The sequence below is a fragment of the Juglans microcarpa x Juglans regia genome, chromosome 3S, assembly GCF_004785595.1.
Source record: "Juglans microcarpa x Juglans regia isolate MS1-56 chromosome 3S, Jm3101_v1.0, whole genome shotgun sequence".
Lineage (NCBI taxonomy): Eukaryota > Viridiplantae > Streptophyta > Magnoliopsida > Fagales > Juglandaceae > Juglans > Juglans microcarpa x Juglans regia.
In genome coordinates, this window is record NC_054599.1 from 11,053,509 (window position 1) to 11,078,139 (window position 24,631).

The 24,631-nt window shown below is 35.8% G+C and overlaps 1 long non-coding RNA gene across 1 annotated transcript; it reads right to left on the bottom strand.

Moving 5' to 3' along the window:
- Positions 1-572: 572 nt before the first annotated feature.
- On the bottom strand, positions 573-12,359 carry LOC121258440. The gene is made up of 3 exons (XR_005939403.1): positions 12,349-12,359; positions 8,046-8,055; positions 573-696 (listed from the first exon to the last, which is right to left on the bottom strand). It is a non-coding gene; the product is annotated as an uncharacterized LOC121258440 (long non-coding RNA).
- Between the last annotated feature and the right edge of the window lie 12,272 nt (positions 12,360-24,631).

Consider the following 24,631-nt stretch of genomic DNA (forward strand, 5'->3'; position numbering starts at 1 on the left):
TTGTATCATGTTTTTATGCTTTGAAATGGTTGCTAGATCTGCTCTCTTTATTTTTAAACTTGGGTTTTTTTTTTGGTCTGTTTTGTTCTGTGTTGCCACATTTTGTTTACGATACTTATGAGTTATGTGTAGATTCAAGGGTTCAACGATTTTTGTCTGAGAACTCTGTTTTTTTCATTTTTTTTTCTTTATAATTTATGTTTTGGTTATGTTTAATTTTTATACTTATATGTATGCTGCTGATTCGAGTCCATGCCTGCATTTTCTAAAAAATATCATTTTTATTGTGAAACTCTCCTTTTTGTTTTGTTCCTAGTGCAGTTACCCTGCTACTTTTACCTTCTACTTTTTCAAATCTATTCCAGCTTGTACACAAAATTCTTGAAACTTGCGTGTGCCATTTTCAGTCCTTCAAGAAGGAAAATCATAATTAACCCAATTGAAGATTTTAAAACAGTGTCAAATCTCATGGCCATAAAACCATCAATTTTATACTCATTTTCTGTACTCTCTTTTAATATTCTTATTTGAACATAATATGCAAAACTAGTTAATGAGCTTTTTGATTTCTTGGCTGCAGGAATTGACAATGGACTATTATTTGGTGTGAGATTAAATCACTGATAGGAAGACTGTGTTGTTGATTTTGTAACTCATTTCTTGTAATTTTGTGTTTGGTAATGTAATTTATAAATACTGTAATATGTAGTGGATTGCATTGTGATGCATGCATAGATGAATAGTGGATTTGTTTTTTTTTTTTTTTTTGCTTTACATGTATTTAGTATTTTTAGAACGTTTCATGAACTTGACTTCTTAGAAAAAAATTTAATAAAATAAAGGCTTTTTTACTTACTTAAAAAAAAAAAGAACCGTGTACAACTCGGAACTTGGATTTTTGAGTTTTAAAAACCTAGATCCACTCGGATCTGACTTGGACCAACCCGGTCCGAGTTTCGGCCTGGATTTGAAACCTAGGTTCCAGTCCTGGTATACCTGAGTTCTCGGATTGAAACCCAGATGAACACCCTTAAGCATGCTGCAATCAGGTAGTTAGATAAAAGCGGCTCATATACCTAGGAAAGCATACCTAGCAGCAACAGATTATGTTACTAACGTTGGGCTAATAAACAGTCTTTGGAACTTGGGAGGACAATAGGAGGATCCTGGTGGTACATGATTGCGTTTTATCTCAAATCAGGGAAAAGGAAAAAAAAAAGGTATAAAATCAATTGACTTTTAACTTGAATAAATAATTTTTAGTGGTTTCCTTAGTTATTAATCTTTTGACAAAATAATTGTGGAGTAGACTTGATGTGTTAGTCATTTTCATTTTTATTATTGTCTCGAAGTCCGCATTTAGTATTGAAGGAACTCATCTTAGATCCTTTTAGGAATTCATTGTCTCCGAAAAATGTTGAAGCATCATTGCGCCCAAAATTGATTAAGAATCAAACTAGTCGACATTCGGGAGTTGGAAGAATGCGTACAGTCAATTGACCTTAAAGGTAAATTTATATATAAATTTCTTAAAACTTAAAATCTTGTTTGCTAATATTAGTTTATTATCTATTTAACTTAGTTTTAATATTTTTTTTAGACCATCATCCAACTTCATCTTCAACATAATTTTTAACTGCCTAATTACGTCTAACAGTTGAGGCCCTCATCCAAACTCCAAACTGTTTTGAATCAACCTCTTCGTTTATATCCCCCACATATAAGCTCGTTTTACTTTTAAAATAATGTTCCTTTAATGTTACTTATAAAAAAAATAATGTTCCTAATGTATCCTTCTTTTTGGTATGTGATATGGCACTAGTCAATGTACTTGGTACTGTAGCTTGCAAGGAGAACTGTGTGGCCCATCTGTTTCTATTACCCTTGTAAGAAGTGCTGGTAAACATGATGAAGAGAGAAAGAGAGTCAGTTTGACTGAAAACAGCAGTGAATTCTTCTTTTAAGAAGTCATCCCTGGAAACTACAGAATTGAGGTATACTGCCTATATATTCTCGCCTTCGATAATTTCCCAAGAGACTAGTTATTTTGGAATTGTTTCTTGGTTGTGAGTAGTAAAATCTGAAAATATTTATGTGGAATTGATGTTTGGTCATTTGTGTTTAAAGTTTCTGAGTGCTGTTTTGATTCTATATACATTTCCCAAGTTCAGATTTCTATTCTTTCGTGTGATCTGCAAAAAGGTTCCCAGCATTTATGCGTAGAATCTCCTGGATTGCCTGATCTTCATTTTTTTGACTCGTGTATTTTCTTTGGAAGTTCATCAATGAAGATTGATACATCCAATCCTTTGGTACATTTTTCGAAAAATATTTCATTTTGAAGTTTTTTTTTATGGCTGTATTGAAGCACTATCTTTCACCTCACTTGTTTTCTTTTTTAGCCCCTCCCTCTAAGAGAGAGAGAAGTATCTACTCAAGGTACTGATCATCAGTGTTGTGTATAATTAATGGTGTGTATGAAGTATCCGAGAGTATCGTTGTGGTCATTCTGAACAGTGAGGGCAGTGTTGTTGATGGTACCATAGCTAAAGTTTTTTCAATGAAAATTGTAATGCTTCAGTCTCGGAGGCTCGGAAAGTTAACTTTTATTACTTAATATCGATTCCAATATCACAACTTTAGAATCTAAAAAACTCCATAAAATATTAATTCATTTGCTCAATCCAAATATCTATGTTTCTTCATAGAGACAATAAAGAAATTCTCAATAAAATAAATTAAAAACTCTCCAAAGACTCGAAAATATCTTTAACTCATCATATAAAAATAACAAAAAATAATCAATTTACTAACTATGACTCTCATTATATCAAGTACTTGTACCCTCGGACACTTATTCCTCTACGAACATCAACCTCTTTAACACTGCCTACTCTTGCTCTTCAGCAGAACCATCAAGATTATCTGAAAAATCTTTAGAGTAAGGGGTGAGTTATTAACAACTCAGTAAGTAGAGAATATATACTAGTATGTAAATATGAGCATTTATAGAGTTAATTCACTACAAAAAAGTAAGAATTGTCGGTGTTTATATTATCTGCAGTTGTTTATGCGGTGGTAAAAATATATTATTGCCAACGCTTAATTTTGACTCTGGTAAATAATTGAATTTTTTGGCGTTTGTATTGTTATGCCGGTAATAGTATATAGCTTTTTCAGCGTTTAAATAAATGCCAAAAATATATCAATTATACACCAGTAAATTAGCCATTTCTTGGCGTTTATATTATTACACTAGTAATAATATATAGCTTTGGCGGCATTTAAAAAAAAGCCGAAAAGTGATCAAGTTTATGCCGGTAAATTATTTGAGTTTTTTTGCGTTTATATTATTACGCCGAAAATAATATATAGTTTTTTTGGCATTTCGTTTGATCAATTTTATGCCGATAAATTATTGAGTTTTCCGGCGTTTATATTGTTCAAAAAATGCATACAATTGATTAATTTTACATCGGTAAATTAGTAGTGTTCCGGCATTTATATTGTTATGTCAGTAATAATATATAGCTTTGGCGGGACATTTAAAAAAATGCAGACAATCGATCAAGGGACTTGAATAATAATTTTTCTTTATAAATCACTAATTGTTCATTCAAAGAATGGGTCATGAACCCAACTAGTAAATGGCATCTTACTAAGATTCACAACTTCTAAAAAGACTAGTAAAACTAATGCATAATCCACCACTTCACCTAACACCTGACTTCAAAACTTTTATAATCCGTTCCAATTATAATTTAGCAAAATGGAGCAAACATCGATATATGACAACCATAAATATTATCTCAATTAAGGAAAATTGCAAATATCATTAAACTAAAATATTAATATAATTTGAGATTCTTCACTTATAATCCCTTCAATTCTAGTCCTCGTTGTTCTCTTCCTCTTCTTCATCTTCCTCTTCATCATTCACCTCTTCTTCATCTTTCTCTTTCTCTTTATTGTCTATTTGATTTTGTCCTGAAGCCTGAATATAAATTCAAATGAGGGTCCAAAAATTCCAAAATAAGCTTGATTGATATCAACTAAACATATGTGGGGTGCTCACTTGTGCATACATGAATGTGTTTACAAAGTTTCACAATTCAGTTAATTTGTTCTGCATTTTATCAAACTCTTCCTTGGATACACCATCTTCTTGCGTAGAAGTTGGTGGTGAATGTTGACAAGTTTGCCTTGTAGGGGTTGACCCAAATCCCAAACCGTGCACACGTGCAGGCCGTTCTAGGCCCATAACTTTAGAATAAACATCATTTGATGCCCAAGCCATGGTTCCTCCAGACCCCATTTCTGTGGGACTTGTGTCCTGTGTTAAAAGTTCCTCCATATCAACCTGTAATAGATAATAAAAAATACACATTCTTCATCTTATAAATTCATTAAAATTAAAAGGTAATAAATTTGAAAATAAACATACCACTTTCTTCCTCGTCTCATCATTGTAGTGGGTGCCATCCTTTCTCTTATAGGTCGTGACAAACAACTAGGCTTGACTTGACAATGTCCCAGTTGATTTTTGCTGCATCCAATATTCTAGATTAAACACATATATCGAAAAAAAAAGAACTAACAAATATTCAACATTAAATAAATACTAATTAAATAAATACTGTATCATGGACATATCTTGCATAACTTTTTTATCCTCCGCTGTGAACAATCACTTGCTTTTTATGACACTCCTTATTTTTATTACATTTTGACTACAACATCGCAAAGATTATGAGAATTATGATTAAAATAACTAGTTGGTTGACTTTTTAAATATATAAGAGAAATGCGTGCGTTGTCACCATATATTATAGATCGAACCGAAGATTGGCTAACTCCGCTAGTTGCAATAAGTCCACCATATTGGGACTTGTCCTTGTCACAACTTGTGCTACAGAGGTGTCTTTTTCATGAAGTAACTTTTTCTTCAATTCATGCTTGTAATCTTTCCATTTCTTCCCCAAGTCCTTTAGTATCCATTTTTTGAATGCATCCAATTTGTCATCAGGAACTTTAATCTTGCCCTATAATCAAAATAAATTTACACAAGTATATGTATTACTTTCTAACAAAATTTTCAAAATATACCTATTTAATTAATAATAATGGTTTAATACAAGTTCTATACCATTATAAGATCCCACGCTTCCTCCTTTATGGTTTTAGGCACCGACCTCCAATCCTTATAAATTATTGGAACCAGCTTATTAGATCTCACTATCAGGCCACCAAACCTTACTACCTTTGAGTCTTGCATTTTAATGGGTTGACCAAAGTTATTGAGCTCTATATCAATTCGCTCTCCTTCTGGAAGATGCCAAATGTTATGAATCTAGTGTAATGGTCTATTTACTCTACCTCCATTACTATCTGCAAAATTGGATTTAGTGACATTGTTACTATTTTGTAAATGTGCATTCATAGTGAAATAAATAAATAGTAAGAAAAACAAAAACATACCAACAATGACAACAAAACGATCTTCAATGTCGGAACACAAGTCGACATTTTCTGCTTCCGAATGTGGTGCTATTGGTACAGATGTGCATGGCTAGATCTCTCTGCTGACCTCTGTATGTGTGGATAGTTGGTCTCCCGTTTGTATCGATGTAGAAGGTTGGGTCCCTTTCTGTGAAGATAATGATGGCTGGGAAGGATAATCTATAGAAGGTGATGACTCCACCATCCTATTGACGGAAGAGGGTGGCCCATCAACAAAGGGTAATGAATGGGCCTCCATATCAAGGAATGGGCATGATTGTGTCTAACTCTGGACAGCTGGTACTGAAGTAGATTGTCTTCGCAAATGTGGTATGATAGTCTTTGCCTTCTTTTTTGGACCCATTGTAGCTATAAAAAACAAGTTTACATATATGCAATCAATAGAAATAATAATATTTGGAGCATGATATCATGTTAAAAGGTCTAAACATATATTTCTTACTCAACACTACTGAGGAGTTTCGATATTCATTCCATCTATGTCATTTCGCGTCCACACAACATCATCAATAACAGTTTCAATAGCTTCATCGTTGGAAGTGTTACAATATTCATTGACTAAATATTCATCCTCATCATCGTCAGTCACTTCCTCTTCACCAGTGTTATACAGGTCTCTTGGTTTTGTCTTAACGATGACAACCCAATTTGGGCATCTTTCATCTGCCACATCATATACTTGAGATACTTGGGAAGATAAAACAAATGGATCATCAGTTATCCGATTACCAATGTGTATTAGATAAGAAGAATTTACAAGACTACACCCAAACTCATCCTCATTGAGACCTTTACCCCTAGTAACGTTTGTCCAATCACATTTGAATAACACATATCGAGATCCATCATAATACATAATCTCAATTATGCGTGTTAATTGGCCATACCAAGCACGGCCATCTTTAGTACACGCACACTAACACACCACAATTCTGAATTTTCTTCCCATTTTCGTAATTCCTAGTGTGATATTTTGTGCCATTGATGACAATTCGCTTAAATTTTTTGGCAACTTGCATAGGAACTTTAGAATGCATTACGACTTTATGGCCTAATTCACTTCTTCCATTGTCATTCATTTCATTACCTGAAAGGTTGGATTATTAGAATTGATTACAATGACGAAAACTAGAGAGGCATAACTAATTATGTGATATAATATTGAATGGGGTGTAAATAGTATATAGTCTTGAAACCAATTACAAAATTGGTCTTGATGCCTCTTCTGTAGTTTGTCATTTGATAAATGCCTCTCATCAATTGTATTCCTCAATATTTCCAAGTGCATCCTATATATGTTCAGGACATCACAAATGTTTGTTATAATTGCACAAACATAAATGAAATATAATTTAATTCGTACGTATTAAACATTGCAACTCACATGCGGAATTGAGTAAGAACATCAGAGTTGAAGAGAATATAGCGATGTGCTTGAGTCCAAGACGTAATGTAACAACCTGCTAGAAATTCACTAGTGGAATTTCTATTGACTTTAGAAATCTCGTGAAAATCACATAAGTTTTTATCAATCAACCGATCACACAAGTTTTAGTCTGTCAAAATAGTCAGTGTTATCACTCACTATGGTGCTAAAAATATAAGTTTAATTATTTGAGATAGTTAGAAGTATTAGAATGTGTTTTGGTTTACGCCATTAGACTCAATTGATTATTTAGGATTTTATGGCGCAATAACCAATTTTCATAATTTCGAACGTAACGCTTGTTTGAAATTGCAAAATTATTTTTAGGAACACTTCGGAGTTGAATTTCGGTAAACGATTTTTACTATAAGTTAATATGAATATTTAGGATTTTTTAGTACTAAGTTTATTTTGCACTTTTTTGAAGTGAGTAGTAACCTCAATAAGCGTATCCAATGCAGTGTTTTCAAAATTAAAGTGTGGAATGTCCAAATTAGGTTAGAGAAGTTTTATTTAGACACTTGGTAAGATCTTAGCCACACAAAGTGAATAATAATGGACACTTGACACCATGAGGAACCATTAGATAGATTTGTGAAGGAAATCAAGGTGTGAGACCATGCCACTTAAGCAAAACTTTGTTTCATTTGATCAATCAAATTTTGCCAGACCAAAGAGGGTTTTAATTCTAGCGAAACCCTAAATGGTTGGAATCCAATTGAAACCCCAAAAGTTTGGTTGAAACTAAAAACCTAAACGGTTTCCAAACCCTAAAGTGGGCCTCCAAACCTTTTTTAATCTGATTTCTAGCATTGTGTTTAATCACTTGATTAAATCACTTCCACATGCTATTAATTAATAAAATCTTCATTATGATATCATTATCCAACCTTTTAAACTTTAGAAATTTGATTGGGTGAAAAAAAATTGGATTTGGGCTTGATAGCATTTCAAACCCTAACCAAACCCCATTTAAACCCTAAATTGAAGCCCACTTGGTTGAGGCCCACCAAGGCCCACGAATTTGGTCACCTTGGCAAAACTTCTTCAAGAAGTTTCCTCCCCCACATGGCAGACCATCCACTGCCATTGGCTGCACCCAATAGTGTCTTGATGTGAATGAGAAATCCACCCCATCAACCTCCATATCTCACAGCTGCTGCAGGCAGTCCTTGCCCCTCACTATTCTACACTTCATGTCACATAGCCACCTCCAATCAAGGGTCATTCAAGCCCATAAATCCCCCCTCCAGAAGGCTTAAGTCGTGCAAGACACATTTCACTCCCTTTTATCACTTCTTCACCCCATTCTTAGAGAGAAACTCAAAAGAGCTCTCTTGATCTGATTTATGGGTCTTTTTGCGTGACACTTTTTGACCCTTTGTATGTATTTTTTCATGATGACTCGTTCATAAAAGTTGTTCTTCTTTGAGTGTAGTTTCTGTGGATATCTTACTAGTCTCATTACATGCTTATTTGACTAGTCAAAAGTATTTTTAACCATGAAAAAGTCATTCTGGGCTTGAAACTAGAAAGTATGTTACGTTTTGAAATTTTTGACCAAGCTAATGGACATATCTTGGTCCAAATATTTTATGGAGTGTTTTTAGCATGTGTTTATGAATTTTCATTGAGGTTTTGTTGCATGACTAAAGCTTTTGATGATAGATTGCCTTAGATCTAGAAACTTGAAAACTGGAAGTGGAAAAACAGTTTTTGTTTTGATAAAGTTTGAATATTTCATGCTTTAATCTTATTCCAAAGCTTTGATATTTTTATGTGATGATCCTGAGCCTCTTATATATATATATATGTTAGGATGTTATTTTAAAGATATTGAGTATTAGTTATAAAGATATTATTTTTCTATGCAAGAGGATTTCAGTTAGGCCTAAGATTTTATTTTTTGGGTTAGATCCATGTTTTATTGAGTTTTATTCATGTGATTTTAGGTTTGATGGTTGGATCTTCTTTAGGAAACATTTTTAAGCCATGTGATGTTTTAGTTTGAAGATCACATGTCTTTAATCCATGGATCAAGAGATTGATCAAAGTTAGTTGAGAGAAAAGTTTCTGTTTTGGACTAAGTGTAAAACCAAAAACTCCAAAGTGTTGTTTTGTGATTTTTGGTGACTTTTGTTTGATGATTTAAACCATGGTTGATCTTAGGATGATGTTATGAATATGTTAGAAGTAAGATTTGATTTTTTTTGGAATTCTTAGAGATGTTTTTATTAAGATCAAAACTTGTGATTTAAGGGTTTATTTTTTTGTTAAAAAGTTTGGGTCTTTTTACAAAAAGTTTAGTGTTGATGATTAGCTTTTCTTAATGGATATTTTAAGTGTGTTTTAAACTTAGGATAGGAAGATCCTTGTTATAAAATTTTGTTTTAATCATGGGTTTTGAAGATGGAATAAATTGCAACCAAAATCAAGAAAAATGACCTACGAATGTTTCGGCCATTGTAAACTTTCCATAGTTGCGAATAGTTTTAAATTTTTTTGAGTTAATATTTGAGTTTAGGACAAAATTTACATGAGGAATGTAAATTTTGATAATTTTTGGAGTTAGGATGTGAAATCCTTAAGTTAAGGGTAAAATTGTCATTTTTCCACATGTTGAGGGTAAAATGGTAATTTTACTCTAAGTTGTCCCTTTTCACATTTCTATTTGTTAGTAATTAAATTTTTAATTTTTAGAATACCCTTTTATAGTTCCTCACGTTTCACACTTTATTCTCGTAATGCGACGATGGAGGTAAGTTAGCTCTTAACTTACTATCAGCTTACTGTGTATGTGTGATGGGTAAGGGAACTGTAGTTTATATTTGTATGTTGTTATATATGCCATGTCATCACATGTTTATCTATTACACAAATTATTCTATCACGAAATACTTATTTGTTACACAATATATTCTGTCTCATGTACTACCTGTTTCAAGTATGTCATTTTACGTATATCATCTGTTACATGTATGTCATGTCACGTAATATTCATTGTCACATGTTATGTCATGTTAGAAAATATTGTCTATTACATGTATGTCATGTTACGAAATGTTGTCTGTTCTATGTTATGCCATGTTACAAAATATGGCTTGTTACATGTATGCCATGTTATGAAATATTGTCTGTTCCATTTATGTCCCAAATTATGTCATGACTGTCGTCTTACATTCACATCACGTTACACTACATCAAAACTTCTGTCTTTTTGTATTCATGTCATCCCGTCTCGAATAAAGTTTGTATATTTTAAGAACAGTCTTGTTAAGTATTTCATGTCAATCACAATCCTCAGAGCTAGGATAGGGTAATATCCTAGTGTAACTCTTTTGTTCATGCTGGAGTGTCTAAATAGGTGTGAAATTCCCTGGATTGACAAAATATAGTCAACAGGCTGCAAATGGAGCCTAACTAATTGGTCATCGGAGCACGCCAGACACTAACGCCGATGGATTCGCACTTTATTTTACTTGTGTCCACAGCAAGTGTGGCACAAACAATACATAGGGCCACACAACTGTAGGGCATACACTACGTGAGACACTACAATTGTGACACATAGAATACGTGGGGTCATAACAACTGTGAAGTATGTATTAACGTACTCACAGCTGGTATAGACACTTGTGTTGTGATGCGGTAATTGACAAGGACACACGGCTCAAGGGAACCCGTGTAGCACCCATATAGTCACTTTTATTAATTAAGTCTATTGAATAAAATTCTAAGTTCATATATTTCACGTTCAAGTCATGTTTCACGTTATGTTTCAAGTTCACGTTTATGTTATGTTCAAATTCATGTTCAAATTATATATGTTCACGTTCATGTTATGTTTCAAGTCCATGTTATGTTTCAAGTTCACGTTCAACTCAGATTATGCTTATGTTCATGTTATGTTCAAGTTCACATTCACGTTCATGTTATGTCATGTTCACGTTCACGTTATGTTTCAAGTTCACATTTATGTTATGTTATGCTCAGGTTCATGTTATGTTCGAGTTCATGTTCAAATTATGTATGTTCACGTTCATGCTATGTTTCAAGTTCATGTTATGTTTCAAGTTCACGTTCATGTCAGGTTATGTTCATGTTCATGTTATGTTCAAGTTCACGTTCATGTTATGTCATGTTCATGTTCACGTTATGTTTCAAGTTTACATTTATGTTATGTTATGCTCAGGTGCTCAGGTTCATGTTATGTTCAAGTTCATGTTCAAATTATGTATGTTCACGTTCATGCTATGTTGCTAGTCCATGTTATGTTTTAAGTTTACATACATGTCATGTCACGTCAAGCTAAGTTTCAGTTTCAGTTCCAGTTCAAGTTATGTTATTTATGCCATGATACATGTCAAGTTATGCTATACTTATTTACGACTTTGATTATGCATTCATACTTTTACTGCCATGCATGCATCATTAATTTGTGTGGAAGTTTCCTGTTAACTTGCTGAGATTTAAAAACAAATTTCACTATGGTAGTCTCAACTATCATTCCCCCCAAATGGTAGGCGATGTGTCAAGATCAGAGTAGGGAGCAAACACTGGCGGACTGGAGGAGGTTGACTAGACGCCGTAGACGCAACAAGGAGTTTGTAGCCTCCATAATTAGTTCTATAGATAGTATTTCGGCATCGTTAGTCGAGTTACGAGTTACTCAATGAACTAGCCCAATATTGTATTTTGACAATGTAATTATGGAGATAGGTCTCTGTTGTTTTGAGATTATAATCTTTTGAGACCTGTGCTGTAATTGTGGATGTCTATTTTGTTAAGTATGCATGGACTATGTTTTAACTATTTGAGATATTATAAGTTTGGTGCATATTATTGCTAAAAAAAATTATCTGTTGTGAATATTGCATAATGCTAGATGCATGTTAGGAACATTGCATCTTATATGTCATGAATGGAGGCAGGTAACCTTGTGTTGCATAACCCGACGCTTCGGATGTCCATCCGATCCCAAGCAAAATCTCGAGGTGAACGTCGAGAACTTTCCCTTTAGAATCATCTGGGTTTCTAGATGGTCTATTGAAAACCTCATGAGCAAATTCTAAATAATGAGAACAAAACGTCAATAATTCCTCCAGCAAATATCCTTCAGTGATGGAACCTTCTAGCGCAGCTTTATAACGCACATGAAATTTAAGTCCGTGTAGGTACCTACCACAAAAATCATGAGATGACTTTTACTATTTTTTAAAAAATATGTTTTTACTCTAATAGATTTATGTGTTTTTAATTCAATAACTATAGCATACCTTTCAACAGGATACATCCATCTATAATGAACAGGTCCTCCAAGTTTACATTATGCAACTAAATGTATAATCAAGTGCACCATAACTGTGAAAAATGATGGCGGAAATATCATTTCTAATTGGCACAATATGTAGTGTATTCTAGATTCCAATAGGTCCAAATCTTCAAGTCGCATCGTTTTCGAACAAATTCTCCTGAAGAATCCAGATAGCTCGATTAAGGATTTTATTACCTTCTTAGGTAGTGATCCACGTAATGTAACTGGTAGGACCTATTGTATCAGTATATGTCTATCATGACTCTTCATACTCACTATAGTACGGTGTTAAAGCTTGACACAACATGAAACATTTAAAGAATAACTATTTGGTACGTTTACATTTTTATAACATTCAACCAGCTTTGTTACGTCGGCAATCCTAATTTTTTTTTACAGAGATCAGAATGTAGAACAAAACACTTTTTATTTTCTAAATGCAGAGGCAGAACATGTTATAAAAAATATTAGAGCGAAAGTTCAAAAATATTATTATTCAAAATTTCTTTGGCATAGCAAAACTGAACATTTTTATCTTATCTTATCATATCAGAATAGATACTATGTTTGACCCTTGTGGTAGGGTTGTGCAAACCCTGGTGGCCAATCGAGCAGAAACTATATGTGTATCTTTCCCTTATTATTCTTGCAGCCTCAAGTGTGCACACAGTAAAGACCACGCAAAAAACCACTTTGGCTTCCAAAGTGGGCACCAGAAACAAAAATGCTAGTACCAAACCGAACAGAGGCCACAGTTTTATACCCTTGGTAAGGTCAGAACAGAACAGAAATAGAAACAGAATGTCATGCCAAAAGTTTTCAGAAATCACAACATATCATATCAGAGTCCAGAACATTTTCAGAACATAACATAATCAAATAACAGAAACATAATTTATGCATAAAATTTCATATTTGCTCTCTTTTTATATAGTTCAGAAACAAAACCGACAAAATAAGCTCATGTCTACACCAGCCATGACAGAAAATATTTTATTCTTATACATAATTTCATGCGTAATATAGAACAAATAACTGAGATTGTTTCAAATTTCTTTTCATAGCAAAATATGCATATTTTCAAAATCAATCTTATTTCATTTTCTTTTTTTGCAAAGTCTAGCATAGGAACCCCGTTTACTTAAACTTCTTAACTTTTCAGAAATTTTTCAAAATAATGCCGAACAGATATTAATCATCACCTATAAAATAATCATGTAATTTCCATAAATTTTTGGTCCAACATGTATCTCAATATTTAATCCTGAAATGCTAAAAATTAACCTATTTTAATTCCTCAATACCTAAAATTCTCATAACTCTAAAATGCCATCATTTTTCCACATCCATCCGTATCCACTTAATATACTTAACATAATTTCAACTCAATCGCTAGTCTATTTATGAAATCAAACTCAACCCACTTAAATAATGTAAAGTCACTGAAAAAAATATTACCTGACCCAAAATAATGTAGAACCCGAGTCCAACCCAAAAACAATTAACTTCAAAATAACTTAACACACTTAAAAACAAAAGAAACCCAGTAGAAAACAAGTGCATATGGCCCAAAGTAAGCCCAAAAAAGATGAACAAGGCCCAACTTAAAATTACCAAGAACCGGAAAAGCCCACTAAAACTGGAAACTTAAACCAGCTAAACACTAACAGCATTATTGGGACCCACTAAAACTGAAACTTGTTTTTAAGCTTGAAAAAGAAAGAGGCAGCAGCGAGGCTCACCGAGAGGAGTTGTGACAGAGCTGGGCGGATGCAGTGGTTGTGTCGGCAAGATGAGCGGTTGAGCACTGATGGGATAGAGAGAGTGATGAGAGAGAGAGAGAGAGACAGTGAGAGAGAGCAAAACGTGAATGAGAGAGATGAAGCTCACCGTGAGACACGACAGACTCAAGGTGCCAGAAAGTTCTTGGTGGTGATTTATGTGGGGTCTCGAGGTGCAACACCCAGTGAGAGGCCAATGGAGGGGAGCTCGATGGACGACTTGAGCAAGAACTTGCTCTGTTTCGGTTGTGGGAAAACAGGGGACAACAGGCTGAGTTCATTAAGAAAGTGTTGGCGCATGGTGGGGTTTGGGCTTTGGTGTTGCTCGTTTACAGTGAGCATTTGTTGTGTGTGGAGGTGGCTCACGGAAACCATGGGATGTGTAGGTAAGTTTCCCATGGTGGTGAGAGAGTGTTTTACGTGAGGTGGTGGTTGGCCAAAACAATTCTTTGTGTTGAGAAGTCTTGCATGGCTTAGGAACAAACTCATCCTGGTTTTTATAAGGAGCTACCCCACTCCTCCTTTTAGGCCCGACCGATGATAGGCTCTTGCGACCTACCCATGATGATGGTACCAGAAATACCGACTCACACATGAGGGGGGCATGTTGAGAAGTCTCACATGACTTAGTAACAAACTCATCCTGATCTTTATAAGGAATTACCCCACTCCTCTTATTAGGCCTTTAATGGGAAGAAATAGGTATCTCTATAATTTATGGTGTGCACTGGTTGGGTCACAATGTCTTCACAGTGGCTAGGCAACACTGGATATGGCAGTTTGTATGTGCCTAGTCTTAGTGGGTTGTGGCGTGATCCAAGGGGTTGAAGCTTCAACTTGAGGAAGGATGCGGCAACCCTAATTTTTGAGGAGGAAGATGAACCTACGTGCATGAAGGATCTATGTATCTATATAGAAAAAAAAAAAAAAAAAAAGAACCCATAGAGAGTATCAGAGGGAGAAACTGCATGAGAGACATATGTGGCAAGGGGGATTGGGGTCGTGCGAGGTGGGAGGTAAAAAAAAACTAACTGAACGTGGCGAGGGCCAAATGAAATCAACTAGGGTTTGAAAAAAATAAAGATCTGTTTGTGGGGCTGCATAATACATATATCTATATATATATATATATATGTATATGTATATAAACATGGGTTCAAGAATTTTAATGGGAAAGGGACTCTAGTGTTCATTTGGAATAGATAACAAACATTTAAAAAAAAAAAAAACAATTCATAGGTTGGATCCTCAAAAATAATTTGGGCCCGTAATCTATTAAAAAAATAGTACTCGAAAATTCAATTAGACTTTTCATACGGCTAACCCAAAAATATTTAAAAAGCGAGCTTGGTGATAGGTCTGGGTGTTACAAAAATGATCATAATGGCACAACCGAATCTCAACAACTGGATAAATCTCAACAAACTGATAAAGATCAATATCAAAACAAACATGAAGATATAGATAACGTTCACAGAAGCAAATCTAGGAAATGACAAACTCATCTATAAATTTAAATATTTTCAAATGCTAGTAACAAATTTAGTTTATCTAGAAACATCTATAAATAAAACAACATGTGATTCTTCTGCGATCAAGAGAGGAAACATTTAATCCCATCTATCTTATTTTACTCTTTATGGTATCAGAGCCACAAAGACATACGTCTCCCATCCATGGCCTCCAATGTATCCTCTACCAGCAATTCTTCTTCCTCTGTTACCAGTTCCATTCTCCCCACCCAACTCCATCATTTCATCACAATCAAACTCAGCAAAGATACTATCTTCTTTGGCGAGCTCAATTAATCCCATACCTCTGTGGTCAAAATCTATTTGGTTACCTAGATGGCTCCATTCCCTACCCACCTATCACAATTCCTTCGTCTTCCAACACCTCCATACATGTCCCCAATCCCGAATATATTCACTGGTCACAACAAGATCAAATCATTCTAAGTGCCCTACTCTCTTCCCTCATCGAATCCCTTCTCACCCAAGTCATTGGTCTTACAACTTCTAGAGATGTTTAGCTCGCATTAGAGAAAACATTCTCTTCCACTTCCTCTGCCCGAATCCTCACCATTTGTTTCCAACTTTCTACCCTTAAAAATGCCTCCCTCACAATCACCGATTACTTCACCAAAGTTAAACAACTTTCAAATACTCTCTCTGCCATTAGTCATCCCCTTAGCTCCTCAAAAATCACCTCATATCTTTTTGCTGGTCTCCCTCCTCATATGATTCACTTGTTACTACTATTACCACTAGATTAGATCCCATCTCCCTTGATGATTTATATGGCTGCCTACTCACTCATGAAAATCGTCTTGAGCAACAAAACACCTCCAATGAATTCAACTTACCCGTCAATATTGCCACCTCCTACCCTGGTCGAGGTCACCGTGGTTCATCTTCAAACAGAGGTGCTCATCACTATGGCAATCAGTCTAGAGGCAGGGGGCGTGAATTCCAAAATTACTCACCTCACCAAATGTCACATTCAAACAGATCTCCATGTCAAATCTGCTCCAAAATTGGCCATACAGCTACCACTTGTTGGCATAGATTCGACCAACAATTCCAATCTCGCTCCACTCAAGCAAACATAGTTCAATCACACACACCTCCTCCTGCACCCAAATATGATCAAAACTGGTATCTTGACACTAGTGCCACCAATCACATTACCGCAAACCTCAACAATCTTTTCCTCAATGCCGACCTCTACACTAGACCTGATCAAATTCAAGTGGGCAATGGACAAGGTTTGAAAATTTTTCACACTGGCTCTTCTCTTATTTATTTAGCTTCAAAATCTTTCTTTCTCAACAAAATCCTACATGCTTCTGAAATCAAAAAGAACTTATTGTCAGTTTCTCAGTTCACAAAGGATAATAACGTTTAGTTTGAATTTCACCCCTCCTTTTTCTGTGTCAAGGATCCATCCTCGAGAGCTATTCTCCTCCAAGGACTGAGTAAAATGGCCTTTATCTACTGCATTCTCTCACATCTCCCTCCATCAATCCAGCTTCTTACACTGGCAAAAGAGTTTCGGCTCCACAATGGCATGCACGCCTCAAACACCTTGCTTTATGCACAGTGAAAGAAATGCTCTCAAAGCATCATCTAGCAGTCACCAATAATAAAAGTTTTCCAGTTTGTCATGCTTGTCAATTAGGGAAAAGTAATAAATTACCCTTTCATTTATCGAATTCTATTTCTTCTACTCCTTTTGAGTTAATATTTATGGATGTATAGGGGCCCTCACCCACCAAGTCTGTTCATGGCAATATATATTACTTAAGCATCATTGATGATTTTTCTAAATTCATATGGCTATTTCCTATTGATGCAAAATAAAAAGTTGCACATACTTTCATCAATTTCCAAACTCAAATTGAACGCTACTTTGATCGCAAAACCAAAAGCGTACAAATTGATTTTGGAGGCGAATTTCAGGCTCTAAAATTGCATCTCCTCAAATCTGGTATCATTCATCGTCTGTCCTGCCCACACACTCATGAACAAAATCTACCTTCTCCCATCATTCAACACAAAACTCCACTTGAGCTCCTCCTCAAACAAACTCCAGACTATACACTCCTCCGTACCTTCAGGTGTGCCTGCTGGCCCTATCTTCGACCATATATAACTCACACAAAATGGATTACCGCTCCAATCTTTGTGTCTTCCTTGGCTACAGCCCCAACCATCGAGGATATCGTTGCCTACAACAATCATTAGGCCGAATCTTCATCTTCAGGCACGTTGTCTTCGATGAAACCCAGTTTCCATTCCAACAAATGAATCCCTCCTCTTTCGATTCACAAACCTCTTCCGATTCACAAACCTCATCCCTCTGTATTTCGCAGCCTCACCCTTCGAAAAATGACTTTTCTTTTCCACCAGACTCACCAACTCCATCATCAAATGAATCATGCCCTAACTCAAGCCCAAACTCCCAACCCGAGCCCAATCTTGAAAGACGAAACTTACATCCTATGACCACAAGATCCAAAAATAATATACATAAGCCTAAAAGTCTCCCACCTGATATGACTCCCACTCCGCGGGCCTTAATCACCGAGACCCAAGAAATTGAGCCCACTTCCTTCTTTACTGCCTCAAAAAGCCCACATTGGAGACAAGCCATGAATGAAGAATTTCAGGCCTTACTCGACAACAACACATGGGTCTTAGTTCCTCCAAAGCCCAACATAAATCTTGTGGGCTGTAAATGGGTCTACCGGATAAAGAAACGGGTTGATGGGTCCATTGAACACTACAAAGCCCGCCTCGTTACAAAAGGCTTTCACTAATTAGCAGGTATTGACTATGATGCTACCTTCAGTCCAGTGGTCAAACCCACGACCATTCGAACTGTTCTCTCTTTTGCAGTGTCACAAAATTGGCCCATTTGACAACTAGATGTCAAAAATGCCTTTTTACATGGAAACCTACAAGAAACTGTTTATACGACCCAACCTCCCGGATTCTCTGATCCATCATGTCCTGAGTATGTTTGTCATCTAAAGTCACAAATCTCTTTATGGACTCAAACAAGCCCACGGGTTTGGTTCTCAAGACTCAGCAATAAACTGGTAGAAATGGGTTTTACTGCCTCCAAGGCTGACACTTCTTTATTCATTTTCAGGTCTTTTTACTCATTTATGTTGATGACATCATCATAATTGGACCTCACCACTCTCTTTTACACTCAATCATCACAAGTCTTCAGCAAGATTTCGCCTTAAAAGATCTTGGGCTACTGCACTATTTTCTGGGTATTGAAGCCCTACAGGACGATCGTGGACTTTTTCTCTCACAACAAAAGTAAATTTTTGACCTGCTCAAGAAAACCAATATGCTACATGCAAAGTCGGTGAATTACCCGATGTCCACAACAACCAACTTATCACTCTTCAAAGGTCATCCTTTCAGTGATCCAACTCTTTATCGCAGCACAATTGGCTCTCTCTAGTATCTCTTATTTACAAGACCTGACCTCGCATTTGCTGACAACAAAGTGTGCCAGTTCATGCAGCGCCCCACGACAGACCATTGGACTGCTGTCAAACTAATTCTTTGCTATCTCCGACAAACTATCCACCACGACATTCTCATCCGCCGCACCTCATCCACAGAAATACATGCTTTATTTGATGCCGACTAGGCCGGTTCTAATCTACTATCCTAGAGCTGTCGCAAACAACCAATGGTATCACGTTCAAGTACTGAAGCAGAATATCATGCAGTTGCCAATACCACTGCTGAAGTTATGTGGTTTCCATCTCTCCTCACCGAACTCGACAGCTCAAGTCCAAACCCACCTACACTCTGGTGCGACAATGTGGGGGCCACATACCTAACAACCAACCCTCTCTATCACTCACGCACCAAGCACATCGAACTGGACGTTCACTTCATGCGTGATCAGGTTGCCCAACATCAACTCCAAGTTTGGTTCATCTCAAGTGCAGATCAAATAGTTGACTCATTCACCAAAGCACTCCCAACTGCACAATTATGCCACCTTAGAGACAATCTCAATGTTCACGAGCTCCCATTGCAATTGAGGGGGCATAATGGCACAACCGAATCTCAACAACCGGATAAAGCTCAACAAACTGATAAAGATCAAGATCAAAACAAACATGAAGATATAGATAACGTTCACAGAAGCAAATCTAGGAAATAACAAACTCATCTGTAAATTTAAATATTTTCAAATGCTTGTAACATATTTAGTTTATCCAGAAACATCTATAAATAAAACAACATGTGATCCCCCTGTGATCAAGAAAGGAAACATTTAATCCCGTCTATCTTATTTTACTCTTTAGATCAAACCAGTAATGCAATGTATGAGTATTCTGTGTGGGAGAATCCTGGAGTCAAACTTACCTTTGTTCCTCGGGACCCAAGGTACACATATTATTTGTTTTCTCGACAACTGTGATGTGACATCAAGCACCGTGCTGATTACTTAGTGGTGGAGTTAGTTGTTCAAATACGTTATTTATGTTTCTAATTAGATCTTGATTGTTTCAATCACTTCTCATTGCGGTTAGAAGTTGTTTTTGATCAGTGTGTAAAGTAGTATCTTGATTTCATGTCTTGATTGCTAGGAAACTTGCTAGCACCTCTCCAATATTGCTTGGTTGCTTTTACTGCACCATATGTGCCTCTTACTTGAGCTGAGGTGTGTTTTAGGAATAATGGGACGAAGATCTTGTTTTATCCATTATCCAAGAAAACATCATGTCAAGCTTCTGCTCCTCCAATTTCTGCATGATTCCAAAACTACGGTTGTTTGATAATAAGGTGTATGGTGTGGCCCATGGACTTCTTATGGGCTATGAGGAAAATCTATGGGTTGAAGCTCAACCTCTGTTTGATAATCAGGTCATGCTTGTGCAAGGTTGTTCATGCATTCAATGTATAAAATTGCAGTCCTAACTTTATAATGTCATTGTGGGATTTTGTATAACCAGAAAAAGAGGCCCAACTGGTTGAAAGAGGCAGAGAAAATACATGCCTGTTCTGGGGCATCTAATGTCTTCCGGGGCAGCACGGGCATTGGTGCATGCATGGCTGCTCAATATTCTGCCTTCATTTCATCTTAATCTCCGTGCAGCACTACATTTTATTGAAAGGGGCAGAGAAAATGCCACTACATGGCACATGCAGTTCAGGAGTGCTACTACAGTGTTGAAAAAATCATGCATTCCTTGGTTGACGGTGAGGGAGACTTTGGTGAGATTCTGTATTCCATGATATTATTCGTTTGAATTTCAATGCATCCACTTTAGAAGCTTTGCTCGTTATAATAGATATTTGTATGTTATGCATAATCATTAGTGTTTTTTTAATTATCTATTTTTGTGCTTTATTGGTGACATTAATAGGGTGGAGAGGGTATTCCGTGAGATCAACAATAGTATATTGGAAGGTTCACTTGTTATAAGTTCCCCTCTATTTGCATCCATTCTGGAATGGCTCAGGAGGAAAGGTATGTATTTAGTTGCTTTGTTAGCTAGAAATGGATAATGAAAGTGACAAACTATTTGCTTATTATACAAAATTCTATATGCAAGTGGTTGCTTAATCTTGAACAATTTGTGTTGCAGTCTACTTTAGTGGTTAAAGAGGTGGAAGACTTGAAGGAAGCAGTAATGAAAGGTGAAAATAGCAATGAAAGTGCAAAGGGATCATTTGAACCTGAGAAGCACATTGATGCATACCTACCTGTCCGAGTTAATGTCAAAATATATGTAACACTCGGGCCCAACACCCGGCCCGTTTTATTTTGGAGTTTATATGTACGAAAAGCCCATTTGAGATTTCGAGTAAATTTTTAGAATAGACTATGGTCCTTATATTTTTAGTTTTGGCAGATAGCAGATTTTTGTGGGCTCGTCAATTTAGTTAAATTCATTAAATATTTTTGGATTAGATGGAAATGTTTTCAGGGTTGAGAAATTTGTGGGATAAGTTAGAATATTGTAGAGTTTGAATCGAGATCCAAAATTCAAGAAAAAAGCTCATTTTTATTAATTTTAAACATGGGCCCAAATATTGGAAAAGGACTCAACCAGATCACCCCAAGGCCCAGGCCCATTTGCTCTAAACTGGGAGACCCAACGTGTAGTTTGTTTTTAAGAACTCCCCACCTTGCACGTCTCTTTTCGTTAATCACAATATGCACGTCTCTACATGTATTTATACACTTCATGCATAGCCTTTTGCACGTACTGTCATTCATGCATCCTAGGGTTTTCAGAGCCGCAACAGCTCCCACAGCCTCTAGTCCACATCCAGGAAACACAACCAAAGCCTCCTCAACCACTTGTAGACTCTACCCCTCCGCCCTTGTTGCCACGAACAAGATTCCCTTGCATGACAGAAGACACCAGCCACTGCTCAACCCATGCGAAACCGTAGCGTCCCCTTGCTCAAACACTGCGTAGCTACATGACAACCACTTACATGAAGAACATGAGTGTCGCAACCTCTGTTCTTCCTAGTAAAAAACAGAGCAACAACTGTATGAGGGCCAAACTTGATTCGACCATCCTATTCAGAGCACCACCTCGTCCAAAAGTCTGTCAACGACCTGGAGAGCCATTGTAAGCCACTAGCCAATCACGTCTCTTCCACCCCATGCCACCTTGCACACTAAGGACCAAGGAGAGGTCACATAGACGTAAACCCGTTACCCCACCATCTATCGCACCAGAAACCACCCAGGCAACCATAAAAACTGCCGACCATTGCCACCTCAGGTCCGTCGTCCTCCTCATGGAAAGCCACTATCATCCACACCGTTTCACCCCCTCACGGCTCCTCTCTCACCGTGTTTTCTCATCACTTTTCTTTCTCTCTTTCTCTCTCTCTCTTAGTGCTCCGTCATCAAGACAGCCACCTTCCACTCCAGCTCCGTCGCGACTCTTCCCTCAAGGTTAGTTTGTCGCGATGCACCCATGTCGACTGATATCTTCATCTGAGTATTTTTTTGTCATGTTTTCTGAAAAGCTTTACAATAGATGCGACATTTTTTTTGTAAAAATTATTTGGGCTGGGCTTATCTTAGATCATAGGCTTGTTTACGTACTGGTTTCTTTTTCGAAAGGGTTATGTTAAATTATTACGAAGCTAAACATGTATGTTATTGGGTTGGACTCGAGATATAAATTTTTTTGGGCCGGGTAATTTTTTTTTTTTTAAATTTCGGTGACTTTCATTATTTAAGTGGGTTGGGTTTTATTTCTTAAATAGACTGGTGATTGAGTTGAAATTAGGTTAAGTAAATTAAGTGGATATTAATAGATTTGGGAAATGATGGTATTTCTTTTGTGTCCATATGGAAGAACATGGATATTTGTGTTGAGCAAATAAGTTAATATTTTATGAAATCTCTAGGTTATTTTTAAATGTGTTATTGGAGATGATTTTAGGCAACATGAGCTGTAACGCTCCTGTCTCATATGAGTCAGAGAGTTACTCCTTGTCATTTAAAACACATCTCAACCAAATAGTCATAGACTCCAAAGTTCTCAATAACACATATAACCCACTATTTCTAATCAATTACTCCAATATGATTAATCTAAATACCACAAAATCTCAAAAAAAATAACAATCTTCCAGAATACCAAGCCGACTAAGCAAAACAGAATTATTGAATAAAATGCTCAAATAACCAAAGTACCATCTTTGTACTTATTCCACTATACTCACGTAGCCTTATACATAATTTCTAGTCTTGATCCCCAGCTGTACCATCAAAATTATCTAAAAAATGGTATGCAGAAACAAGTGTACTTATTCCACTATACTCACGTAGTCTTGATCCCCTTATTCATTCTCCAAACCCCAAGTGTGCACGCAGTAAAAAACACATAAAATGTCACTTTACTTCCAAAGTGGATGCACTCATATCATATCGTATCATGTTGATATCAAATATATCACGTGAACCAGTATCATCATATCAGAACCAGAATCAAAATCAGAATAAAAACAGATAAGTCATGCCAAAGGTTTTTCAGATACATATCGTATCAAATCACGTGCTCAACATATTCATATAACTTTATATGATCCAAAAACATATCCAAAACATTTTCATATCACATGTATAAAAATTCTCAGATATCATATTCGCTTTTTTGCCCATTTCAGAAACATGTCAAATATTGCTCATGTCTACACTAATCATGTCAAAAAACAATTTTTCTCTTTCATATAGATTTCTTGACTAAATGCAGAATATATAACTGATGTTATTTTCACATTTTCTTTTCAAAACATAACATGCACATGTTTACAAACCAAGCTCAGTTCATTTTCTTTTTATGCAAATATAGCATAGAAACCTTGCTTACCTAGACTTTTTAACTTTTCTGAATTTTTCCACAACAGTATTGAACAAAAATCAATCATCACATATAAAAATAATCACATAATTCTCATAAATATCTGAAATTAACACATTTTTCAATACTTAAACCTAAAACGCTAAGTAACCTATTTTCTTAAAAAATCTAAATTCCTCGAAACTTAAAATACCATAAATTCTCAAATACCTTGACATTCACTTACTGTAATAATATAGCAAAATCGATTGAAGTAATCAGCAAAAATTCCATTTAATAAAAATAAAACTTAATCAAATTTAAGTACTCAAAAATAAAATTGCGTACTTACTATTTATTTTTAAAATTAAACTTTAAAAATAATTTAATATTAAATAATACAATTTAAATCTCATTTATTTTCTTTATGAAAACATGTATTTAAAACAAAGTCCATACAACAGTTTTAATATATAAAGGAAAGACAGGCTACTTAAAATCAATGGTAATTCTGGAAATTTGTCAAAGCATGAGCTCTAAAAAAAATGTAAATAGATAAATAAATAAAAAAAACAAACTTGAAACTACCTCCAGCCAACCAGTGTGCAAAAGGTAGGATTGTTTCACACTGACGAGAAAGAGGCACGCGACGGAGGTAAGGTGTTAGCGCAGCGTCTAGGACACGACGGTTAGCAACGCAGAAGGCACTGAGAGAGAGAGAGAGAGAGAGA